The sequence below is a fragment of the Bactrocera latifrons genome, unplaced genomic scaffold, assembly GCF_001853355.1.
Source record: "Bactrocera latifrons isolate USDA-ARS-PBARC rearing strain unplaced genomic scaffold, ASM185335v1 scaffold_87, whole genome shotgun sequence".
Taxonomy (NCBI): Eukaryota; Metazoa; Arthropoda; class Insecta; order Diptera; family Tephritidae; genus Bactrocera; species Bactrocera latifrons.
The window spans coordinates 817,527-841,268 of record NW_017537567.1 but is presented as its reverse complement, the minus strand read 5'-3'; the positions used below and the strand labels follow the sequence as shown (position 1 = coordinate 841,268).

At 37.6% G+C, this 23,742-nt stretch overlaps 1 long non-coding RNA gene and 1 other non-coding gene across 2 annotated transcripts in view; one reads left to right on the top strand and one right to left on the bottom strand.

Annotated features, from left to right (window-relative positions):
* LOC108977324 overlaps nt 1–16,735 on the top strand; it is a 169,573-nt gene extending 152,838 nt beyond the window's left edge. The window contains exon 3 of the long non-coding RNA XR_001994027.1: nt 16,684–16,735. This is a non-coding gene — a long non-coding RNA (uncharacterized LOC108977324). The remainder of the gene's footprint in view (nt 1–16,683) is intronic.
* Nucleotides 12,111–12,182, bottom strand: Trnah-gug. Its single transcript has one exon. It is a non-coding gene; the product is annotated as a tRNA-His (tRNA).
* Nucleotides 16,736–23,742: the final 7,007 nt, after the last annotated feature.

Here is a 23,742-nt window from a genome sequence, read left to right as displayed (position 1 = left end):
TTTGGTATAAAAAAATTGATAGAACTTCACTATACAGCAGGGAAAAAAAAAGAAAAAAAAAAAAAAAAAAAAAATAAAAAAAAAAAAAAAAAAAAAAAATTACAAATTTAATTGAGAATGCTTATTATCATTCGAGGGAATGTTCTTTGGCTTTTAGTTTTTGAAAATTATTTCTTTGGCCGAGACTGCATCTCAGTTTGTTCATCCGTTGTGTCCAATTTTGGTTGACTCGTTCGAGCATTTAGACTGGTTGCTGGCGAATGATACTCGTAGTGTTTTGCTCCAGGGCCTGAATCGAAGCGGGATTGTTCGCATATACTTAACACTCTATATGTTCTCACAGGAGAAAGTCTAACAGTGTGATATCAAATGATTTTGGCGGTGCTGTCTTGTTGAAACCAAATGTCGCCGAGATCACGAGCTCTAATTTCAGGTATCAGATATTCGGTTAGCATGGCGCGATAATGGTCGCCATTGACGGTTACGTTATGACCGACAGTGAAGAAAGCACACAAACGACAACAAACCATTGTATTTCTGGATAAAATGGCAGCTCGTAAACCTCTTCATGTTGCTCTATTTCCCAAATGCGGCAATTTTGCTTATTTACATATCAATAAAGCCAGAAATCGCTGAACAAAATTTGGCTCGAAAGCGTCAGAGCTTCTTGCACATTTTGAACAGACCAGGGCGCGTAGGAAGACCCGAAAAGGGTCGGTACTGAGATGATGATTTTTCGTTGATTGTGAATGTGAGCATTTTCGAAAATATTTTGTGTTATAATTTGGACAATGCGTTGTACAAAAATGAAACGTGACATGAAGAAATGATGACGAAAAATGGCCACCTCATTCTGTTCCGTCATCCGTTTAGGATATATTTAATGTACTGCCCAACTGAAACTACAAGGAGAAATTTCTCTATTTTTTTACGACTTTGAAACATTAGATCGAGCGTTGTCAGGATTACAAATTATTGCCTTAATTGTGAAGGTTTTTCTGCAATCGCAGTACAATTAATTTGAATACTTGTTGTCGGTAGCACTCCTCCTTAATGGTTTCAACGAGTTATTATATCTCATAATAGAACACGCACTTTTGTTCCCATCATATACCCTGATGACTTGGTTATTCAGATATTTCCAGATCGGAAAGTTTGACACATAATTTTGTGTTTCGGGTTGTCATAATGGATCCATTTTTTACCAGCATATGGTGCGAAAGCGACTACTTCATGTAGCGTTCAAACAACTTTTCTGACATATTAAATCGTCTTTCAACGTCTCTTGGCCTCCACTCATATGACACCCAATTGCTTTTAAATGTATCCTGCTTTGGTTTTGAATTATCTGCTTGAGTGTATCTCAAAGCTTTTAAGAGCTCTTATTGTGTTAAGCTTTTTAATAATATCATGGCTCCAGTTCTTTATATTGAAACTTTTTTGGCCAAGCAGGAAGTTCTACGGACTTCTTAGTACCGTTTAGGTTAGGCGGTATCGTTGATCCCATACAAGATAAAGCAGGAATCCACTTGGAGAGCTATGATCATTAGTCCTAGCTGATTTCTAAAACTCTTAGATATACATCACAAATCATTGTAGATCGACTAAACGTTTTGACACAAAAATATAATAAGATTGTTATCAGTAAGTGCCACTTTACTAGGTTCGCTGAAATTTTATGTGCCGAAATTTTTCACAGTTAGTCGAACAAAAGCTGGAAAATTAAGATGAAAATAGCTAACCAATTCGCCTTCCTATCTATTCTTAGGTCATTTGTTACCGACATGAGATGTAACCTTATCATATGTGAGCCTATTTGCCGTTGTGGGGTCCAAACAAGAACCATTGCGGCGAAATGAAAGCTCTCGGCTTACAAAAGGCAGGTACTGGGAGGTTCTTAAATTCAATGGTAGAGCGAAAAAGACGAAAAGTACGCGGTTATAGCAGAGGTTACAACAGCGCGCCAGGCATTCCTTCTCTTCGTTGTTTGGCACCAATTGGTAATTTAAAGTGTAGTCAGTCCTTCTCCACCTGGTCTTTCAAACCGAGTGGAGGTCTTCTCCTATGCTTTTCCCGGTGGGTAATACGTCGAATAGCCTCAGAGCTAGATCCGCTGACTACGAAGACGCTGAACTATGTCAATGTCGTCGTATATCTCGTGCAGCTCATCGTTCTATCAACTGCGGTATTTTCTTTGTTTCGAAAACTGTAACTTCGACTCAGATGTTGTCATCGTTCATGCCTCTGCACCATTTAGCAGGACGGGGTTGTTTAGTAACTTGTAGAATTTGGTCATTGGTCGCCGACTGAGGACTTTACTTCTCAATTGCGTAATCAGTCCAAATAGCACCTGTTGGCAGAGTTATTTTGCGTTGGATATTTAGGTTGATAGGCCAAGATAGACGAAATTATCTTTGAAGTTATGACTGTATTTAGCTTCAGACATTGGCATGCATAAGAATATATCAAACAGTTGCCAGTCAAAACATCTGCAGATGCGGCGAGATGAACCATTTTAAGGAGAAGAATGTCCCACGTTCCACTCTGGGTCCTCTGGTTCATAAATTGAATGCTAAAGCACTAGAAATTGATGAAATATGGACCCGACTCTGAGGAAATTAGGGAAAAGTTACTATCTTTAGCAATCTCATCAGTTTTGTGGTTTTCGTGGATTCCGTTGCGATCAGGCACCGAAATAAGGCTGATGTGTGACAGCTACCACGGCCAGTAAACTTTCGGAGTGAACATACCTTTCAGCGCAGCCAACTATAGTGAAAGAGGACTTTAAGGGATTTCATAAAAATCTTAAAATTATTAAATTTGGTTTTATTTGCTAACATGTGGCAACACCAATATATGCACATTTATCTGTATTCCTTGGCGCCTTGGCGTACATGTACACTCTCGAAGCTTTCGCTTTCTGTAGCCGTCAATCAAATCGATCATTCATCATTGTTGCATTGCAATGCCGCCACGTTGCACATTGATTGCTTGGCGCTGTTGTTCTGATCATTTAATTAGAGAAATAAGTGAAATACTCTGAACACCTCATTGCTGCTGGCGCAGAATAGCTAATCAGGCACCTACGCCAGACACGCCATCCAACCGGCAGTTGTTGCATGCACATGTGGCATGAATGGAGTGAGCGAAGTAGTGTTGCGTATTGTTGTGTATGCTGATGGACTCAAATAAATGTGTAAATGCAGTGCGTGGCGCATGCCAAAGTGTAGACAACAGTGCCACCAAAAAGTACGAGAAAAAAAGAAAGAATAAATGATGTGGCATGTTGCAAGTGCGGGCATGGATTTACTTTTGACTGCTGGTATGCGTGTAGTTGACATGGAATTTTCGCCAACTTGCTCATTACGCTGGCGCTAATGAGCCGAGGTGATCGTGAGCGGAATAGTTACAATTTCCATGGAACTGTTGCCTCCGTCACTGACGCGCTGGCCCGCCTGGTGGATTTTGATTGCGAAATTGCTGAAACTTAAATTAATTAACACAAATGCGCATTGTTGGCGCAAGTTGTTGTTTGGTACGTACAGAAAAAATTTTATGAGTTAAAAAAATATTCAAGTATGTGCTGTGGACTGAATTTGTTTTGCCAACGCAAGTATTTCGGTAATCTCAAACGGCATTTAATGGCCATTTAATGCATGCCACCAATGCGCAAACAATTTTTTAATACATTTTTGGTTGCTGTCCCCTTATGTATGCGGCCATTTAATCGCTACATTAAATATACATATTAATTAAATATTTTTATTGTTTTTTATGGCAACATAGTTGCTTTTATTGCTCCCTAAAAAATTGTTTCGTTGGCAATATAGAGCACCAAAGGCTTTTAACAACTTTTACGCAGCCGCATTGGCGCACACCAACGCCTAGACAGGCTTACTTACATGCAAACACACCGCTATAGCCGCCGCAATCGAAGGCAGCGCAGCGTCGCAGCGCCGCCGCCTCGTAAAATCGCCACCAAGGTGGCAGCGCCGCGCATAAAATGCCACTTGATGATTTTTACTGCCGCACGCTGCACGACCACCGACAAACGCCGCTCTAGCTGGTACCGAAGCCAAACCTGCGCCGCGCTGCGCTATCAAACTCTGTACCATGTTTGTGCAACGCCGCCAATCAATGGCTCACATAAAAAGCCGCACAACTTTGTTGCGCACCCTAAAGTGGCGGCCGGGTAGCAAACATTTTATTAAATTAAAACACAATTTAAGCATCGTAAATAATCATTTACAACCCGTCAGCGACATAAAGCCGCCACGCGATACCGCCGATCTGATTGTCCAGCGATCGCTTGTAGATCGCGCGATTTTCCCTTAATATCAGCAAGTCCATTTTATGTTTATAATCACTGCTGACGATCTCTTTGTTATCATTATCACGATTTTGTGCTTTAAGTGCTGACTTGGAATTAATAAAGCTATAAAAAATCCCAGCAATTTTATTGCCGCAGTTCGCAATGTCAAGTGTGATTGTAGTGGATTATGTAAGCGCCGCCTGTCCGTTCGTATCAAGATGAAAGCTTTGATGATTATCAGCGATAAAGATTTGTTCGCCATTTTATGTGCGAGTGAGAGTCGTCAGGTTTATGGTTATAAAATAGCTTAATGTATTTATGGCTTGTGGTACGGCCTGGTCGCCAAATATTTTGAACTATTTATTCGGTCATAAATAGATCAGTTCTTAATTCTGAGTCTTGAATCGCTCGAATGGTCAAATCCTGAGATTTCGAGTTCTTACAGAGCATGGCCCCGGGGGTTCAAATTGTTTACATAGTCTAGTATAATAATTACTCTATTGTATATCACGTTGGAATAACATTGCAAGGCGATCCTAATTCCCAGTAATTCAAAGGACTAGTTTCGAGCTCCATAAGGGACTTTAGTTAATATTTTGAGATATTAGAGAGGTTTTTGCCCTTTGCAATATTGCCTATATAAGAACAACACAGCTTGATTGCCGAAGCATCTATAGAGAAAAAAAATTCAAAACTCTTCTCTGCATTATCCATATGATAAATTCACAGCATTGATCCGTAATACTAAAGCGATCTGTTCTTACACCCGCTAATATTATAAGTTTAAGCTCAAAAGGTCCCGTATTCTCAGTCTGTCGCCACTTAATTACAACAACTTTTTTCGCGTAGTTTCGATACCAATATTTAAAAAAAGTCAAAATGCAATCACTAGTAAAGAAATTTACCTCGGGTATGTTCGGCTAATTTCAATATTTAGACAACATTAAGAACTTTTTAATACAAATCGGTTGTAATTATTTCTCTGCAATTAGAGTAAATTTTGACAACATGGTATCACCATACCAAACACAGCTATCCACTTTGGTACGAACAAATTGTAAAGTTTCATATTTTTCTTGTATTGAGTATATTGTATTGAACAGAATTATTGATTATGGCTGGGAAGACGAAAAACATCCTGTGCAGCCAAAAATTTTTGCGGATGAGAAACTGGAAGCTTTATTCAATGAAGATGGCACAAGAAAAGTTTCTAGTTGTTTTGAGAGTTTCTAAACAGCCATCTAAGAACATTTAAATGAAGCCGAATACAATCAAAAGCCAAAAAATCAGTTCCCATATAAATTGAAAACAAGAGAAGTCTGAGAAGTCCATCTCAGAAATACTGCTTAAGCACTTTAAGAAGAATTTGCTTTTGCACCAGATTGTGACTGGTGATGAAAAATATATACATTCCCAAGAAATCATATACGAAGCCTGGGCAAATCAGCGGCAAAGGTGAATAATAATGACGTCAAGGTAATGCTCTGTATTTGGTGGCATCAGAAGGGGGCGTTTTACTTGTATTGATTGTCAAAAAAGTCTTGCGGTATTTTCGCTAGTTGGCGCTGAGAGCGCGTAKTTCTAGATTTATTCGTCGCATCTAGTTTTATTCGTCGCGCTAACACGTATTTGATTGATTGTCGTTTCTTTTAAGTCGTTCGTGAGTTATAGCGTCGCAAACATGGAGCAAAATAAAGAGAAAATACGGCATATTTTACAGTACTACTACAATAAAGGCAAAAATGCATCTCAAGCCGCCAATAAAATTTGTGCAGTTTATGGACCCGATACTGTTTCCATTTCCACCGCACAACGACGATTTCAACATTTTTGTTCTGGTGTAGAGGTGGTCGAAGATGCGCCACGCTCCGGAAGGCCTGTCGTCGAAAATTGCGATAAAATCGCTGAATTGTTCGAAAGAGACCGGCATAGTAGCAGCCGTAGCATCGGTCAAGAGTTGGGCATGAGTCATCAAAAGAAATTTTATGAACAACTGAAAATTCAAATACCGCAAAAATACCGCAAGACTTTTTTCACAACCTAATATTATGAGTCTATAAGGCTGGATGAAACCATTAATGGGGAACATTACCGATAACAACTCGTCAATTTAAAACCGAAAAATGCCGAAAACGCACGAAATTCCTGACAAATCACGAGACAATAATATTTAATCATGTCAATGCTCATTGCTTGGACTTTCTAATTTTAATTGTGCTGAGTTAAACCATGTTAAACCAGTGCATTAAAAGTTAGCTTGGTTCATTTATGGTGCAAATCTTTTGCGATGGAGACCATATATTACCAGAAAGATGCTTATGCTTTTCTTAAATAAACGCTGAAATTTGGAAAAGGAAATGCTCGAATACATACCCATTATGATAGAGGTACAATTTTCGTTGACCTTTATAAGTTGGCATAAAGTTTGCTTAGAGGTTTGGTTAGGTTAGCCTGCTAGGTCAATGAGCCACGCATACACCAGTTTCGGTCCTTTGTGATAACAGATGAAGTTCAGTTATTAGGTTGATGAGGAGTATTAATTCTTTAGGATACTTGCGCTTGACGCGAATTTTAACAGCGTAGTCTTACCAGTGCGCTTTTGTTCCCCTAGTACCTGTCTTTAGACATTTCTTATAGTTTTCTCGACCTGTCAGCCCCTTCCTGCTGGCGATTTTGCGCTTTCTTGGGAACACAAAGAAATCCGTTTTCTCAGATCTCCAGTTCTGGACTGTTTTGAAAGAGGGGGTCATAATACTGCTAATGGTCTGTAGACAATTAGCTGTTATTAAGAGCAGCTGAACCTGGATTAATCTGTACTCAAAAATGTAAATCTACTTAATATTCGAATCCTAGTCACATTGTCTTCCAATTTTATGTTTGTATTTAAAATACATATACTATATGTATATATATATCTGCATTACATATGTCCTGAGTACTGAACAGTTAATTGTGAATAAACACACGCGCACATCCCTTCTTGTTTACTGCACAGCTTAGTCCTTTCGTTGCACCACGCGCTACAAAGTTGTGTAACTCCACAATTGAAAAGGTGAAGCGGTCAATGCCAACTATCGCCAGGCGCGGAAATTAATGAATCGAAACGTTTAATATCCTGTTTTTGTTGTCAAAATAGTTTTAGCAGTAATACGCTTACGAGTTCCAACTGCGGCGATGAATGCAATGCAACCAAACGAGTAATTACAATGCGGAAGCAACATAAGTACTGCCCTATGCAACGCTGTGCTCATCCTTATTGTGTCATAATTGCTTATAATGCCGTTTGTGAGGTGAGGAGCAGCTGGTTGTACTCACACTCGAAAACAAAATTAAAATGAAATTAAAAGCATATTCGCCAAGCGAGTGCTACTTAAGGACAAAGCGCAATGCATTATTGGTTATTACCATCAAATATCCCCTTCGCTTGTTGTTCACCAATTGCCGCGCCGCATAAGGCACCTGAATTTGCTATAAATTTCATAAAATTTTGATATTTATTTTGAAAAAAAAAAAAACCCAAAAGTTCGTGGGTTTTTGAGGTGTTGCACGCATGTTGGCAGCGTAAGTGATGTTGCACTTGAATTATGCTTCCCGCTCACCCGCCGCCACCATTAGCAAGCTCACGCATTTCGGCCAAAAAAAGCACTTGAAAATCGAAAGCAAAATAATTTACTTGATTGCTCAATTTAGTAGCCGTGCCACATTGCTGCGAAGTGTTGCATGTGGTCGCATGGAAGCGAGTGTATCGGGGCTCTGCCGTCCTCTGTTGTTGTATATAATCGTAAACGCGACGAATCGTTTAATTTAAAATAAATAAAATTTGTAACAATGTCTGGTAGGCGATGTCGGTTTTGACTCATAATTTTGTTGGCCTTGTTGTTGTGCCGTAAGCTATTACCGCACTCCATATATGGTCGCTACTGATCCAGTTGATTGAATTTTGCTCTCTTTAATGTTGCTGGATTTTGTTTTATGTATTTTTTTATATACTTTTTTCTTAATTCCTATTAATTTGAACTTTCGGCAGCGTTTTAGCGGCGCAAATGTGCGCGTTTATTGATTTTTAATGAAGCTAAAATGTCGGAGTTATGCTTTTGAAGTGTGTACTGACTCGTACCGCGTAATTGCGGTTGTTACTGGCAAGCTTAGTCGCAATAAGATAATATGTGCCTATTCCATACATATATGACTCATCATAGTGCTTTTGGTTAGTTAAGGGGTTATATACATAGTTATAGTTACAGTTTGAACGCGGAAAAAAGACAATTTTCCAGAACTTTTTATGAAGAAACTTTTAAATTTATTGCATTCTAGGTGTATTTTAAGACTTAGTATTAGAAACAATATTTATTTGGAGAGATACTACAGCTGATCCAGGAGTTCCTCTCAAAAAAGACGTTTTGCGGTGATCACAATATGTATCTCTAAATTAAATGCTCTGCAATTAAAAAACCAAACAGATTCCGTTAAAGTATTATTGAATCTAGTAAAGCAAAGTAAAGCTAGTTCATCAAAAAGAAACACGATTTTTGACCAAAATTTCGGCCTTAAATTGTCTATAAAAAATATTTACCAGTGAGGGAAAATCTTTGATTAATCGCAAAAAAATATATTAAAGAATTGAGACTAATTTGGTGGCCGACGTTGAAAACACCAACAAAAAAAAAAAAAAAACAAAAAAAAAAAAACTACCAAGCACTCTTGAACGTCCAATTTGCGTATAACTTCGATAATATTCCCCGGAAAGATATGAAATTGTGTACTCTTAAATACCTGTACATTAACAAAACAAAATAAAAATAATTAATTTTTTGAAAATTCTAACCCTATATGACCACCACATTAAGCATAAGAAACGTTTATCTATTCTCATTTTAGAAAACCTCTCACAACTAGTATGATTGCGTGTGATTGATATTTTTTTATTCTTGACCTGTTCCTTGCAGTAAGCACATAAAACTTATTTCAAATTTTTAAAGTATGGTATGCCTCGGAGGTCATGGTTCATTGCTGCAAAAGGTGACCCGTGAATGTTATCTTCTAGCGGTGTTATCTAGGTTAACATGCAGACATAGAATAGGCTTCGACTGACTGTCAGGTCTCACTAAAGCTTCCAAATATTAATTCATCTATCTGAGAACAGCATATTAGAAATGAACTACTAATTTTACTTCTATAAAGGCGCTGATACTCTGACAGCCAATCACGCGTAATTTTAGTTTCGTCCTCAAAGGAAATGCTGAATCTTAGCAAAATTAGTACATTTCTGAAGCAGATAGTAACGGGTGAGCCAGTGTAAATGGTGTGCAAGTCAGAATTGACGGTCAAGTTTTGCCAAGTATTTCATGAAATTGCCAGAGAGAGAATCTTCGTCAAGAGCTCTTTACATGTTAACCCTTATGTTGCCACCCGGGTACCCGGGTACCCACCGGAGTGTATTTTGTTGAATAATAATTTTTCTAAAAAAGATAGGCTAAAATCCTCTTGGATCCCCATGGTTTAATCGATTATCTACGAATTGCTGTCTCTTATACACATCTAGATGTGTATAAGAGACAGCGTCTGGCTTCTTCGAGTCAACGACAGAAACTGAACTATAAAGCTTATATTCATTTCACGGTATTCTCGAACGTTCCTGAAGTACAAACCAATTCAGAGAACGACCAGTTTCCCCACCACTCGAATTCCACGGAACTGGCCTTCGCAGAAACGAGAAATTTACATTAGAGCAGAGGGCGTTTTATTCCTGATTTAGGACTATGATGGTGTCTGTACCTTATTTTGTATGGTACATGCAAGTAGAAATACCTTTCTAAGATGTCAATAAATAGATCCTGATAGAATGCACTCAATTATTTTTACGTATAACGCACTTATAAGCACGAATGTGCGTACGGGTACCCGGGTACCCTGGGCGGCAGACAGTGTGATTTTTTTTGGGTGGCAACATAAGGGTTAAGGGGTTACGTCGTTACATTGCTTAAAAAATTAAATATTTTATTAGAATTTTTTTTTTACTTTTTTTTCCCAAATAGTTATTTTCGAAAAAAAAAAAATCCTTCGTCCAATTGAGTAGTTGCCAACCGATCTTGCAAAAATACAGTTTCGAGAAAAACGGGTTTAGAGACGGCGCACTTAGCCTAGCTAGCCAAGAGCGCACAAGTTCTGAAGGCTGTATCTCCGAAACTATTGTTCGGGTTAACTTCTATAACAATATTCTAGAGATGTTGTAGAATGTAATAAGACGATAAATATTTTTTTTTTTTTTTTTTTTTTGAGACCCGTAAACCCATGTAACTCCTGAATATATAAATATTATTGAATCTTTATTTTTGAACTTAATAACTTATTGAAATATTGCAAAACTTTTACTTGATATACAAATATTATTCTTCTGAATATCTTGAGCTTCACAATCCAAAATTTCTCATATTGGTCATATACCTGTATTACGTTTTTTTGTTCTCAAGTTCAGAATATTCAGCATAATGTTAAGTTTTTATATAATAAACTAGTTCCTTTTCCGTTAAATAATATTTTTGGTAGATGCTCTGAGATTTTTATTTTGAGTTTGTATCAACAAGAATGAGTTCTGACTTTTAGTTTCTTCTTGAGAACCATCTCTCGATATCTATCCCATCCCTCACGTGTTGTAGGCAGTCTGTTTTCTTTCCGCTGCGACACGGCACTCCTCATCGTACCAGCTGTTCTTTTGCATTTGCCGAAAACCAATGGTGTGTGTTTTGGCTGCAACAAGATAATGGTACGAGTCGATATTAGGACCCCTGAGCGTAAGCACGTCTAAAACACTGTAGACATGTCTTCCGTCAATAACAACATGATCGATCTGGTTTGTGGCTTCTCGATCCGGAGACAGCCAAGAAGCTTGGAGAATTTTCCTATGCACAACAATATTTCGGGCCTTGGCCACAACCCATTTAAGGATGTTTCTTCATGGCGGCTGAAATTACCGACTGTTGTGTTAAAGGTACCTTCTTCGCCTACCCTGGCGTTAAAATCACCAAGCACGATTTTGACATCGTGGCGTGGCCAGATTTCCTAAGTACGCTCCAAGCGGCATCTTTGATATGATTGTCCTTCGCTTCCGTCGTAAATTAGCAATATGTTAAAGAAAGACTTCGTTTGAAGCGGATTGTGGCTAGACGTTCATCCACTGGCGTGAATACCTGGACTCGACGACGGAGTCTCTCTCTTGAATCCATCCTTAATTAGAGCATATTGCATTATTCTATCGATAAGAGAACTTTTTTGTCTGGGAAAGGATCCTTGGAATACATTTACGACTGATCTTTTTCGCTATACACTTTCCTGTAAATATTTTAAATAAAGCAACATATTGGCTGGTTGACCATGAATACCTATTTTTGGAACCTTAGCTCCAAAGAACACTTATTAGAAAAATCATTCGAATTGCAATTCGTTAATTAAAAAAAGCAGTGCCATTTTTTTTTGCTATTTAGGGACATAGTAATAACTTTTATCCTCCACTGAGTCATAAAAATTGTGATGTTATTTGATGAAATTATAAAGAGCTCTATTTTCTCATATTAGCTCTTTCCCTACTGTATCTAAATCAGAATATTCCCCAGGTGTTAAATAAAATTTATATTTATATACAACCTTTTGGACGAACAGTCAAATATAATATACAGTAACTAAATCTTCAACTCTTAGTAAATTTTCATAAAATGAAGTGCATTATAATTAAGCTAAGCTCGCAATACAAAAATTTATTAAAAAACTCACTTCCATCCGTGACAATGCATCCGGGAAGCACTGCCGTGCCCAGGATTCGAACCTGGGTTACTACGGCCACAACGTAGGGTCCTAACCACTAGACGATCACGGCTATTGGAAGCTTGCTACCAATTCAAATTAGTTTTTACCACAAGCCATGTAAAACCAGATTTGTGTATGATCGCCTATATATTATTTATATACCATATTTGAGTACACAAGCGTATGTATTAACTTTCGGTCAATGAAAATACTTGCATACAGGCAATTAGGCCGTAAGTAGAGCACAAAACAAACTCGAGAAACAGCAGGCGGCACAAGAAAATGGTATTAGACAAACTATAACAAAACCATACAAAAAGCTTTTGAAAGTAAAAAACAAAAGCAAGCAAACATAAGCACTCATGCTGCATAAGTCATCAATATTTTTCGAACTATCGACATACTGATATGAAGGCCTAAACAATGCACCATGTGATAATTGAAGGAAAATCAATACAAATATGCATAACCTAAGCTTAGAATCGCTACCAGATGTGGCCACCTGGAATTATTTTAACTCTAGCGACAATATTGATGATCAAATATGGCTCTGCTGAAATTCTTTTTCATTTACTACCGTTATATTCTCCCAACTTATATTCACCAAATAAAATCCTCTAACAATAAGGGGTTCCTCCAGTCTTCTCACAACTGAAATTCCTACAAATCACTTAGCTACTTTTAATCATTTTATGCTCAAATTCCTGGAAAATGAATATTAGACATGCGGTGAATCTGAAGTATGCGCCAATGCCATCAATCAAAAGGCCATCAACAGCTTTCAGACGCTAACGCCGACGTAGGTGTTAATTTGCACAAATGTGCGCTAACTATATTGTCTGGGGCAACACCTCGTTAAGTGGTTAGGGAGAAAAAAATTTAAAGAAATAAATGAAAATAAATATAAATGAATCTAAAATAAGAATAAAAAAAACCTTATAACTGAACATAAAATACACAAAAAATGGGAGCACAAAAAACGGCTGACGCTAATTAACAACAAAAGTATCGCAGAGGTGGAAGGCGGTGTCATATTACGCGCAGGCGCACAAAGCGTCTCATCAAACGAACAAGAAAGGAGTGACTCAAGAACAAAAAGGTGTTGAAGTTAACACCAGCAACCAGAATGGGAAATAAGCATGCAACAATACCGAAGAGATGGCAGATATGGTATTTAGGCGAATTTCTTTTATTTTTCTTATTATTTTTCTAATTTATTTTTATGCCCTGAACAGTGTAGATTAAGTTTGCTATGGAGTATGTAATAACCAAGAAGAGATGTCGAAGTTCATATATAGTGTATAAAGGATAATCCTGTCGAGCTAAGCCATATACATACTTTCAAACTGGCCGATCCACCTCAAGTCGTTCTATGGAAAATGAAGTAGCCTTCACAAAATTTGGCATGGACTATTGTTCAATGCATCGCTATAGTTTCTGAAGAAATTGTGCACATCCAACCATAGCATACAGCTGTCATACAAATTGAACGATCGGAATCAAATGCTTATATGAAAAACTTTTTAATTTGACGAGATATCTTCACGAAATTTGGCATGAGTAATTGTCAAAAGCAACGATACAATCTTCGAAGAAATTGCTCAGATCGAATCACTGTAGCATATAGCTTTCATACAAACTGAACTCTCAGAATCAAGTGATTGTGTGAAAAAGTTTTTTGCATGAGAAGCAATCTTCCCGAAATTTGGCACGCTTGGTTATCCAAGGCAACGGAAAAAATTCCGAAGAAATTGTTCAGATCGAATCACTGTAGCATAAAGCTGCCATACAAACTTCGATCAAAATCAATCTCTTTTTAAACTTTTTTTTTTGTGTTTGTGAAGGGTATAAAAACTCCAGGGCAGCTAAAATTTAGTTTTTTTTTAATTATTTATTTGTTGTTGTCTTTTTTTTTTAATTTTTGCTTGCGAACTGTCTACATGCTGCCTAACGTACCAATCAAATCCTATTAGTGCCAACTTTTAAGCAGATTTATGTTGCGGCAAGTAGCATGCGTTGCCTGCATACAATGTTCGTTATACATAAATGCGTGTACGCACGTATGTGTGTGTGTGTGTTTATGTCTCTAAATTCAACTTGTTGACTTGTAGATTCCAATTAAGCGTCTCAAATACGCAGCTTGAGCCTCTTAAAAAGCCATTAATCACCCGTTTAACTATGTTCTAAAGTGCTAAATATCGGCGAGTCCACGAAAAGACAACACATACAAGAGCAACAACAAAAGTCACAACAACAACTCCACATATACAAATTAATTCAGCAAGGCAGAGCTGGGTTTGCTGGCAAAATCGCACGAAAAAAATTTAGCAACAGCTAAAACAAAAAAAAAAAAAAACATTGCTAAACACACACGAGACCAACTGTGCTGACAACAGCAATAGCAACAACAACAAAACGGCAGTTTGCGCAGCAAGTTGTTGCAAAAAGGTGCGAACTACTTCGCACGTTCTTGACTTGTTTTTTTTTTTTTTTTGTTTTTTTTGCTTAGCTGGCCTACCCTTTCTTGCTGTTGTTTTTATTGTTGACTTTTTTCTATGAAATTCACACCTTGCTGCCAAATCATTGCCACACGAACCGGCATACTAGCGTATGCATGAAAAAACAACAACGAACAGGCGAATTTCGGAGCTGGAAGAACATTTAAATGAATGAGCGCAAAATCACTCACAGACCGCTGCAATGCCAAAATATAATTTATTATAAGCAAATGCGTACCTATACACACACTCATGCACTTTTATGAATAACATGGCTAACTCACGAGCGTTTGGTTAATTTGCCGGGCTCATCAGCCAGCATGAGTTGAGTAGGCGCAGACGGGCTCGCTGACTTGTGTTTGCACTAAATTTGCAACACGCAACACGCCTGCCACTCACGCACTCACGCCAAGCGCCATATGTGGCATGCAACGCATGGCGCCTAAAAAGTGTTATATTTTATTAGTTGGACGTTTGCACGCAGACACGCTTCCATATAATTATATTTGCATGTACATGTGTGTATATGTGGGTGTATGTGTGTGCGTGTAATTCACACCTATCGTAATTCTGTCGGGCGTTTAACGGTTAACAGTTTCATGGCTGTAGAGAAAAGGACTTTCGTCGCATGGTCGGCTTTTGCCAAACGGATTTCTAAGGTGTTGCCGCCTGCAGCGCCAATGTTCTTAAGTTTTTCGGCGCTTTGGTCATTAAATTCGTCAGCAATTACTCATAATGTGTGCTAGTTATTTGGCAGTGCAATAAATATTTGAAACATTGCATGATTCATTAGTATTGGTCCTACTAAATCGGCACTCATACTAAACGTTCCGGCTGCATATACTCTCGAACCAAGTAAACTCATTCAGAATATGTTCCTTTTGCTTTTTGTTGCTACCGCCTGTAAAGTTAATTTCGGATCCATAATGTTGAGATGATCACTTATTTCAGTCGTATATTTGTTCTTGGGCTTATATATTACCCTGTAAAGCTGTTGGCATTGTTCTATCTCACACAGTATTTAAAAGTTTAGAAGCTTCAAGGTGAACAAATCTAACTGTATTAATTGCCTCTTCGAGACAATTTGTCATGTCAGATCTCAAATAAGGGATTTAATATGATAAAAAGAAAACTCTCGCACTAATTTGAGTCATCTTCTGAGCGTAACCGAGTTATACTGATTTCTCGTAATTCCATGTTTGATTCCATTTGTGATGCCCAGAACTTCTAGGTATGGGTCAAATTGACCATCGGATATCAAAAACACGCCTGCAACTTTATTGATACATCTGATATCAATTCCAGTCAATTCGACGGGCTCTTAAAAAATATGGGAATCAAGATAATTCAACCTTTGGATGGCAAAAGTTGCACAGTGGAGAATAAAGTGTCTAGATGTTTAAAACTCATCTTCCTCCCGACCGTGAAGAGTCAATTCCACACCGTTTTACGTCGAAATCTTCAACTGAAACAGTACAAAATAGAGCTTGTGCAAGTTCTGAAGCTGCTAGAACCTCCCAAGCGACATCGCTTGGTCTATGGGCTCTTGAAATGTTCTAAGAAGATCCGACGTTTTCGTTTCAAGTTTTGTTCAGCGATGAGGCCCGTTTATAGTTCAATGGATATGTAAACAACTTGAAGATATTCAAGAGCTACCATTTCCTACAGGAGTGTAGTTTGTGGGTCAGTGGAATCGGTCCGTATATTTTTAAAAATGATGTCAGTGAAAACGCAACCGTCAATAACGACAATTACTACTATTAAATTAAATATTACTATTTGATACCAGAAATTGAAGCTCGTGATCTCGGCGACATTTGGTCACAATGAGGCGGTGCCACTTCCACACTTCCACTTGCTTCAATCAATGGATTTCGAATGATAATAAAATCTGCATTAAATTTGAAATTTCTGTGTATTTTTTTTATTTTTATTATTAAGTCATCATTATTATTATTAAGTATCAGTTGAAAAAATAGCACTTTTACTCGTACTTTAGTTATAATAGTTTTAATTCAGAAAATATATTCGAAACAAAGGCTATAATTTCTTTACACATCTCCTTTCTTCCAGATCTATGACGAGCAACTTTTGTAAATCTTACCTTAAAAGAATTTGAAATATGGTAAGTGAAAAACTTTAAATTGAGACACCCACACATTTTCACGCTTGCAACATGTTTTAGTAGTTTTGTTCGCCTAACGGTTGTACGTATCACCTTAAACTAATCGATATAGATATGGGGTTATATGAATATATATGGATGATCAGATCGAAGAGACAACTTGAAATCTGGGCCTGTCTATCCCTCCGTCCGTTCACCGTGCAAGCTGTAACTTGAGTAAAAATTGAGATATTTAATAAATGGATTTTTCAAAAAAAAAAACCGATTTTTCGAAAACTCACGCTGAGTCGATCTCTTAATGAAACCCAGAAAACATTTTTATAGTATGTCACTTGTTAATAGTTAATAGATAAAATTGGGTGGATACTCTTCTAACTCCCATATACTACGTGTGTATAATGATTTTCGTTTTCTTCTGCCGGATTCGTCCATCAGTGTATGAGTTATATAGAGTATATGTGTATAAAATTGCTTGGATTCCGATCCTCAGGGTAACAGTGTACACCTTAACGTATTTCCCTGCCTTAGATTCCTGTTGCAAGTTGCGAGAGTATAAGATGTTCGGTTGCATCCGATCTTAGCCCTTCCTTACTTGTTTTATATAAATTTGCGTCTATTCGTTTCAAATCTCATCCACTTGTAAGTAGTATTTCAATTTATGATATAATTCTTTCAATGCTGAGGTTATTTCAGATTGTCGGGACATATGTCCTGGGAACTCGAAAATATTTTATTATGATGGGTTTATCAAGACGAACGACGTGATCTTCAAATGAAATGTACAAAAAAATTATTATAATAAATTTCGTTTTTTATTATTGCTAATTTTGTGTGTTGGCGAAGACGTTATCCCTGAAATGAGATTCATCAGATTTTGGGTCATGCCAATATATTGAAAAAGCAGCGACTATTCTCTTAAATTAATATATTTCAACTTTTATGCTTAAATTTCTTCAATATGACAATATGGCCTAAATTTTTATTATTTATTTTATCCTCCATTTAATCGATCTTTCTGAAAATATTTCAACGCTTTTTGTTTCAGTAATAATTATTGTTTTCTACTTAAATTTGGTAAGAGGGTCTAGTTTTAGAGATAGTATCGTCACAAAACTTGGTGTGGTTATTCAAAACTTAATGCGCAGGGAAAACATTTATCATAATTATAGAAAGAATCTAAAATGGTTCTAACCTCCAAATTCTCAACATCGCTTTTTGATATATTTGAACAAAATTTGCGAATTTTTTGTAATAGTTCATAAGATTTTGATTTTAAGAAAGTTGTAAACGGTTTCACATGCTCTGATTCTGAAAGAAATCTACAATTTAAAGCAGAGATGAGAAGTGATTAAGCTTAGGCCAACTGATGGTTATCTCATATCACTAGAAACATATCCTTCATACAAATTTCTGATCAAAAATTGGATTGTGTGTGGTTTGTATATTACTTAGATTTTTGCTGATATTGATAAGCCCTCTTATATGTATGTCTGTGTGTATGTATAGAAAGATATTAGTTTCTCGGCAAATACTTGAAATTTTGCATTTCCGCATTTCTCACAAAAGATTCACACAGTTAAGTCAATATTTGGACCAACCAAAGTCAGCAAGTAAGGAACGACTTAAACAGAACCATAACAAAGAGTCGAAAAATCCAAAAAAAAAAAAATAATTATTTAAGCTGAAAAAGGCAACGTTATCAAATTACCGACATGTGATTATATATGTGCCCGTATGAGTCTATATATGCTTTTTTATATGTATGTATGTACATATGTAAGTGCATATGTCCGATTTTTATCAACCATATGAGTAAGCGGCTTTTGGAAGAGAGTAAGTCACTGAGAAACAATAGAAAAGTGATTATCGGTTTGAATATGCATACATATGTACATGGATATGTATATATGCTATGATTATTTGCAAACATATACATATTTATACCTGTGTATAAGCATGCATTTCCACATGACCTGACCGCATTACAAATATCCTGCGACCACAACTCGACCATTTAAGTCCAACGCAAATAGCCTAATCGCTTGCACAAACAACACAAAGCGGCCCAACAAAAGCAAATGTAAATTTGATTTCCCTACAACAACAGCAACTTAAAGACAGGAAGTAAAGTTGTTGGCTACTGTTGTTGAGCTCGATGCAGCCGCGCCACCAGTGAGCTACTTTTCGTTGGCCTAAATGGGCTAGCTCACGCCTTGCAACGCGCAGAGGCAGCGCGGCCGTACAGTGCCACTCAAAGGAGGCGAGTTGCTAAGAACATGTGAAAATAAACACTCATTTTTTTCGCTTATCCCAGCAGCTACTATGAAATCGCACCTCGATTTTACCGCAGAATTTTGATAAATCTCAGCGATTAGACAGGGCCGATAGTTAGCGGCGGCGCGGGAGTGCGCTTGTGTGCATATCTATGTAAATGTGTGTGTGTGTGTGTGTGTGTGTGAGTAGCTACGCTTGCGCGCAGCCACTGCTTTGATGTTCCGCCAGTTACTTTTTAGAATAGAAAATTTGCTGGCCACAACAATTTTGCATAATTCCTGCCATTGTCCGAAGGTTCCATATATTCGTATGGTTGTTTGCAGATTGGAGGCTGCAAGTAGTCGCGTCTAATAGCTTCTGCAATTGGTTTGCAATTTTCTTGTACTTTGATTTTATGCCACAGATACGCAGTCGTTAGACCAAGTATTTACACAACGATTATTATTCGAAGGGGATTGACAAAAGTTCGTTTTGGTAGATATTTTTAAAACTGGTTGAACTGGGCTGGAATAAATTTGTTTGCAAATAAATTTCATTAAATTTAACCACGAAATGTGGTACCAGATCTATCAGTTGCTTATCGTCTTTGAAAACTATCATTTTCACGCCGTCTTCCTGTCTAAAGACGAGGAAACAAGAGAAAATACCTAAACATCATTTGCGATCTTACCTAAGGGTATATACTACAAGTAAATGTTGTAATCAAATGAGATGATATAAATTCATCCTCTTTATTGGCATAGACACCGCTTTCTGACGAGGTCTTTCTCTTCTTCTGCTTCCCCAGCGGGTGCTGAATACTCTCAGAGCTGGGGTGTTATCATTCATTTGGACGACATGACTTAACCAGCGTAGCCGCTGTCCTAAATTCGCTGAACTATCGTTGCCTATGCTGATCGCATTCTTCTTCTGTCGGTTCATCTCTGCTTACACAACTGCGAGGATTTTTTGGGCGCTACAAAGCTGTTGTAGAAAAGATGCAGTAGGCCTTTCATGGATGGATCGAAGTTAGATGAAGGATTGATGGTGAAGTCTTCTGTCAGCAGTTCCCCATCCATACTACCTGCAATCTACTGTAGCGTGCGTCTTTCTAGCGGAGGTGGTCGATGTTCTGACTGGACACTTGGCCTTCTTTTGCCACGTTGACTTAAATTTTTCGGTATACTCACCTTCGGCGAACCTAGCAAACTGGCTGTCTTGAAAAATTGTTTGGTAAACTCAAAACGCTTCGCTCATTTGGATATTCAGATCCAAGAGATGTGGATTATGACAAGAAATCAATCCAACCTCTTTCAATGCTATGTATAAATATTTGTATGATCTAAAAATGTTGAGCGAATCAATGAAATCCTTCCTGTATTGATTGTCATCGAAGTCATCTAGCTCAAGAATTTTTCGACTAGGAGGAGAAGGGTTCGCTGGGAACTCATGAACGCATGAACCCTGTATACACATTTGGTATGTCGGAGTCAGTTCTGAATAAGTTTGAGTTTTACCTGCTACGGCATCCAGAACGAAGATAACGAAGTTGCGCCAGGGTCTCGGCGAAATTCGAGCTTTTTGTCTTTTATGGGCGGCTGTTTGACTCCTAGTAGGGAGTCGGTGAAGGTGTTGATGGCTCCACTGTGAATGTTGCGTCCGAAGTCTGGTCGGCGTACTGTTCACTTTCGGCGACCTAATCAAGGAAATATTTTTTGAAGGTTCCTAATAAGCGATTTCGCTTCAAGCAGACGACTGCAAAGTTGGCTTCTGCGAAAACATCCCGATTGAAACTGCTTGGGGAGGAGCTCATTTTATTCCTTAATCGTAAGCTCGCGTTCCTAGCTGTGCAAGTATTCAACCGGAGACATCAAGAGGCATCCTGTAATAGGTCAGAAAAGACTGTCTGAAGCTTCTTCGTCTGGACTATATCAATGCGGCGTAATTTACTATCGCAATTCTCATGACAACCTCTTATATGTTATTGGAAATTATACTGACTTTATCCAGTCAAGAGCTGTTACTACTCGATCCAACTCTGTTTGGAACGGTTAGTTCTAGGTTAAGTATTTTTTTGTATAATTTGGCATTCTGTTATTTTGTGGTCATAATTCTTTTCTACTCCTGTAATTCTTTACATAGACAACCACGTAGACATTCCGTACACTGTAAAATAGGCGAACTCTCGGTCGTCCATCCTCGTATTGCCGGTGGCACATTTTTATGAAAACAGAAGCTGCCTTTTACATTTGAATCACGATAAGACAACACAACTGCCAACCTCCCAGCTAACCGGGCGATTCTGCGCCATGGTATCAGCGGCGAGTGGCAACGGCGGTCACTTCATAGCCACAAATGAAATCAATTAAATTTTATTTCTTCCTTTTTCCACCTATCGCCATGAAATGATAGAGATAATGAAACGTTTTTCCACTTTTTTGTGGCGATAAACGGCAACTTAGTTGCCACAGAGCCCATGGAGAGCGCGAGGGAGACGGACAAGAGGCGTTTGGCGCATTTGCATTTTAACTATTGTTGCAAGGGAATACAACAAACACAGCCAAACATACATATAAACAGTGATTTGCCGTGCACATAATGGATATGTGTTGCTGCGCATGCGCCAATCTGCCCCATAAAAGCAACACATTTTACGAGCTACCAAATTACTTCATTTTCAAGCTTGCAAATACGAGCATAGAAATACAACAACAATTTAGAATGTTTGTATGCATTCCCTAGTGTCCTAGCATCTAACTGTCTATTGGGAATGTCGAAGCGACTAACAGAGTTATTAATAATTTTATGGTCCACTCTATTCGCTGTTCTTGCAACAAAGTCATTCTCACTTTTGAGCGCATTCGGCTCTTACATTTTCATTTATCCACTCTTTGGTTGCACTTAATGCGCTTTTATCTGCATTTTCATTTAGTTTTAGTTGCCTTTTATTGGCAATCCAATGTTGTTTGAGCCGGAATTTTGCGTTCATGCTCAGCTCTTATACATTTTAGATAACTTTTCAACTCCAGACATATCTGTATTAGTAATTAAATGACATTTCTTATATTTTTAGTGTTGTAGTAAAGATATCCTTATGGTTATATAGTTTTATTGGTAGTGTTTTGAGTCTGATATTGGTCATTGCATGCCATTCCAGAAAATAAACAGCTACTTATATCCGATTACTTCCACAATATTCGACCGATTTATGCTCTGTTTCCGAGTCGTAGGCATAAATCCAAACCTCATCGCCAGTAATAATACGTTTCTTGATATCCTGGTAGCCAGAAAGCATTGATATCTCGATGCATTTTATCGAAAAGTAATTAGTAATTTTGAAACCAACCGTGCTTTCACCTTTATTAAGCCCAAATTATCTTTATCCCTGATTCTTCCGATATTCTAACGATATTGGTAAGAGCTCTGACTGTTAATCGTCAATTCTGAAGCACCAGATCCCTTATTTCAATCACGTATTGACCATCAGTTAATTTTGATGGCCGTCCTGAGCGTGGCTCGTCGTCAACGAGTTCTCGACCGTCTTTGAATAATTTGTAGCAATCAAAAACACTTGCTCGCGACAAACAATTGTCATCGACGGCCTCTTCCAACATTCGGAACCTTTCAGCACCAGAAATTTGATTCCGCAGGCAAAATTTAATAACTTCACTCATCGTAAAAATTGCCGATTGCTTTTCATATATCCTTCAGAAAGAGAATCATATACTAAACACTAATGATTATTTTGAAGTGACATTTGGCAGCAAGAAAAAGATATTTTGACGCATGGGGTTTCAAGCGAAAGTAAAATTAAAAAGTCTTACTAATTTTTGCCCTCAGTGATGAGTATCCAAATCTGCTAGGCATATATTCTATAAGAACTACGGTCATGTGGAATATTTCTAGATATCCATAAAATTTTTTGTTGAAAATGTTGTGTTGAAAATAAATGGTCTTTACTAAGTTACGTTGTGGGATGATTTTGTCTATTTTTGGTATTGAAATACTTAACACTATGTACTCAAAACTATTGTGAGTGGCTTATGTTGGCTTAATAGCATCGAATTTTTTTAAACATCAGAATTTTTTGGACCAGAAAAGATGTACAACGGTTTATCCTTTTCTCGTATCAACTTTACTTGCTAAAAAGTTCGTAGGCTGATATATAGAAGGTACTACTAATATTAAATCCTTATGATTTTTAGTCAGCCCTTACTATTAAGAGATACGTGTAAAAATTTTACAACTGTTGAGCTATTAGTTTACGAGATGTAACATTTTGTGCGAAACTACTTCTATCAGGTCACAAAAAAATGGACCAAATGTATAAGTGTTAATAAAGTAGGCAAGGTTAGAATTGATGAAGATTATTTGGACTATGCATCAGGGAAATCAACTGTTGGAAAGTGATTTGCTAAGTTGGAACGAGGCCAAATGAGCACCAAGGACGGTGAAGGCAGTGGACGCACTAAATAGTCTATTAAGTACGTAAACTGAGAGACGATGCTCAGTTCGTATAGCACAACAATGGTTCACTGGCTTCCGTTCTGAAAATTTTTATGTGAAAGATATATCTCGCTGAGGTTGACCTATTGTTGAAAAAGTCGTTGAAATTATGAAAACAAATTGACCAGAACCATCACATAAGCAGTCATGACATCGTTAAGGATGGTCTTGAACCATTTAAAAAAGGCTGGCTACAAAAAGAAGCTCGATGTTTGGGTATCACATGAATTCTCTGTGAAAAATGTAAT